This window comes from Rhinolophus sinicus, chromosome 2, assembly GCF_057876585.1.
Source record: "Rhinolophus sinicus isolate RSI-liver-muscle chromosome 2, RSI-T2T, whole genome shotgun sequence".
Taxonomy (NCBI): Eukaryota; Metazoa; Chordata; class Mammalia; order Chiroptera; family Rhinolophidae; genus Rhinolophus; species Rhinolophus sinicus.
Window position 1 is genome coordinate 137,646,245 of NC_142502.1, and position 2,792 is coordinate 137,649,036.

Below are 2,792 nucleotides of genomic sequence, written 5' to 3' on the forward strand. Positions count from 1 at the left end.
AATAAGCCAGTCACATAAAGACAAATACTGTACGGTTCTACTTATATGATGTATCTAAAGAAGTCAAATCTGTTGCGATTCAGACAGAAAATAGAAGGATGGTTGCCAGGGCCTGGGGGAAGGAGGAAAAGGGAAGACGTTGGTCAATGAGTACAGTTTCAGTTTTGCAAGGTGAGAAAGTTTTGGAGATCTGTTTCACAATAATGTGAGTATACTTAATACTGCTGAACTGTACAATTAAATATGATTAATATGGCAAATTTTAGGTAATGTGATTTTTTTTAACAGGACTTTATTGGGGGACAGTGTGCACTTCCAGGCCTTTCCTCCAAGTCAAGTTGTTGTCCCCCCAATCCCAGTCGTGGAGGGTCCCGTTCAGCTTCAAGTTGTTGTCCTTTCAGTCTTAGTTGTGGAGGGCGCAGCTCAGCTCCAGGTCCAGTTGCCATTGCTAGTTGCAGGGGGCGCAGCCCACCATCCCTCGTGGGAGTTGAACCAGCAACCTTGTGGTTGAGAGCCCACTGGCCCATGTGGGAATCGAACTGGCAGCCTTCGGAGTCAGGAGCACGGAGCTCTAACTGCCTGAGCCACCGGACTGGCCCTAATGTGATTTTTTTTAATGATAAAAAATGGCATAAGAATTATCTGTTCCTTGAAAGTTTGAAAGAACTCATTCATAAAAGCATGCGGAGATAATACTTGCACACTTTTTTCCCCATTTCTTCATTGAATATTGATTTTTCAAGTTTTCCACTTAACATAATTTCGGTTTCATTCACATGTATAATTTTTTTTTTAACCAGAAAATCATCTATTTCATTGAGTAGCAAATTCATTAGCCTAGTTATACACAGGACTTTATTATAATGTACATTTGTTCTATACCCTTGTTCATTTCTAATTTTCATTTTCCTCTTTGACTACTTTATTGCTTTCTCAAAGAATGACATTATGAATTTATCTACCAATTGTCTTATTTTAAAATCTAGTAATATCTTCTTTCTTATTTCTTTCTTCCTGGCTTTCCCAGTATATCTTGTTATTCTTTTTTCTAATTTGAGTCAAATGCTTAATTCATATCTTTTGATTCTTTCTTATTAAATAATTAAAGCATTTAAAGTTCTAAATTTCCTTCTCTGTACAATTTCTAGAAAGTCCAGAAGTTTTAATTTGTGATATTGCATTATTATTCATCTCTAAATAAAGACAAAAGCTATATATGTAGTATTTATTTTTTCATGCTTTCCTTCTTTTACCTCCTAAACCGTAACCTTTGATAACTGTGAATTTTAAATTATACAATCTAAATCATTATTTAAATCGTGTACATTTACTACTCTGTTCCTCCCATCCCCCCAAAAAAACCCTAAAGCTAATTAATTGGGTGACTTTGGACAAGTCTGTGCATTTATTGTATCTTATTGAGTGTCAGGCACTATTATGAAAGCTGAGAATTACAAGGGTGAACAAGAGAGACAACCAAGATGGCGCAGTAGGTAAACGCTGTGTTTACCTTCTCTCACAAGCACATCAAAATTACAACTGATCTACAAAACAACCATTATTGAGAATCACCTAAAATCAAGCTGAACTGAAGCCTTTCAACTAAGGACTTGCAGAAGTAGCCACCTCCAGACTGGTAGGAAGGTCAGAGTCGTGGAACAGGCTGGTCCCACACCCACGTGTGACCATTAAAGATCGGGAGGGCTATTTCAGTGGTGGGGGTCCCCCCATCCCATAAAGGAGTGAGAGATACCAGCCCCATCCCTGCCCAGGGTTCCAGTGCTGGGGAGACAAGTCCCCATAATTTTTGGCTGTGAAAAACAGCAGAGTGGCCGGCCCGGTGGCTCAGGTGGTTGGAGCACCGGGCTCCTAACGCCAAGGTCGCCGGTTCGATTCCCACATGGACCAGTGAGCTGTGCCCTCTACAATAAGATTGTGAACAATGGCTCTCCCTGGAGCTGGGCTACCATGAGCAGCCAGAGGTTGGTGAGAACTACCATGAGCTGCCAGGAGCAGCCGGTGGCCAGAGTGAGTGGCCGGCAGGCAGGGTGAGCGGCCTTGAGCTGCTGTGAGTGGCCGGCCAACCGACCGGCGACCGACTGCCTCAGCTGGGGGGCGGGGGGGGGGGGGGAGAGCAAGGCTCATAATACCAGCATGGGCCAGGGAGCTGTGTCCTATACAACTAGACTGAGAAACAACGGCTTGAACTGGAGTGGGGTAGGGGAGGTGGAAGAAGGGGGGGGAAAAAAGAAATAATTCCTCTCCTATCCACGCTATTTACTTGTCTGCCCCCACCTGAGGGATCATGCACAACAGACCATGAGCAACACCATCATTTCTAGGCTGCCTTAGAACACTAGGCTCAGCTCATAGAAAGAAAAACACAGGATCAACTACAGCATTAAACACCTTCCTAGTTGTGGCTTAAGTCAGAAAAGAATAGCCAACACAACAAAATTGGTAGGGTGAGGCGGCATGGGAATGTAATCATTTCTTTGGAGTGTAACCTGGCACGCCAAATAAAGGCTCTATTATCTTCACCTGAAAGCTTTTAGGGCACAAGGAGGAAGTGAATGGGATGACCCACTTGAGACAGCACCAAAAGAACAGGTGACTTCACAGCCCTGGACGATGGCAACAGGCAGACAAAAAACACTAAACAATTAAAAGTGAACTGGGACACACCTTCGATGGCAGTACATCTCAAATTCCATTTTCCCCAAACAACCAGACCTTTCAGTCAGCCTGTTTAGACAATGCTTGATCAAACGGATCACTCTAGAACACACACA